At 50.5% G+C, this 511-nt stretch overlaps 1 protein-coding gene across 1 annotated transcript in view; it reads left to right on the top strand.

The window, feature by feature from the left end:
* The window catches only part of LOC140723833 (uncharacterized), a 115,531-nt gene that overhangs the window by 110,015 nt on the left and 5,005 nt on the right, over positions 1–511 (top strand). The window lies entirely within an intron of this gene.

Here is a 511-nt window from a genome sequence, read left to right as displayed (position 1 = left end):
GGAATGTGAGCATGCGCAATCTGCTTAATGCGTCACGGGCGTTGGGCGGAGCCTCGGAAAATGATGACGATCCGCTGTAAAACAGGATCACGTGACTCGGTGACTGTTCCTCCCCCTTAACATATTGCCCGACCCACCGCCGCATTTCCCAAATTATTTCATTATTTCCCTATATTATTTCCATATTTACACCAGACACGTATTTAGTTTTTCCCTCCATATCTTCCCCGATCCCTTTTCAGCCACCCCCAGGTCACAGAGTTCTCAGGGTTATAATTTCGATTCCCATCCCATCCCGACACACAATTCAGACCCACACAGGAAATGTGCAGGTTTCAGTTAAATCAGTCTATGTTTATAAACACTTAATTATTAGCCCAGCCGTTAAACCGATAAAGCTCGAGCACAGCAGCACGTGGGTGACGTAACACACCGCGCCCGTCAGGGCAGATCCCGGTGTGGGGAGCCCATGTGTGACGTCAGGCGAGTGGGGGGGGGGAGCTGTGTGACG

Source organism: Hemitrygon akajei, unplaced genomic scaffold, assembly GCF_048418815.1.
Source record: "Hemitrygon akajei unplaced genomic scaffold, sHemAka1.3 Scf000139, whole genome shotgun sequence".
Taxonomy (NCBI): Eukaryota; Metazoa; Chordata; class Chondrichthyes; order Myliobatiformes; family Dasyatidae; genus Hemitrygon; species Hemitrygon akajei.
The sequence above is the reverse complement of the archived record's forward strand: the minus strand, read 5'-3'. Positions and strand labels throughout refer to the sequence as shown.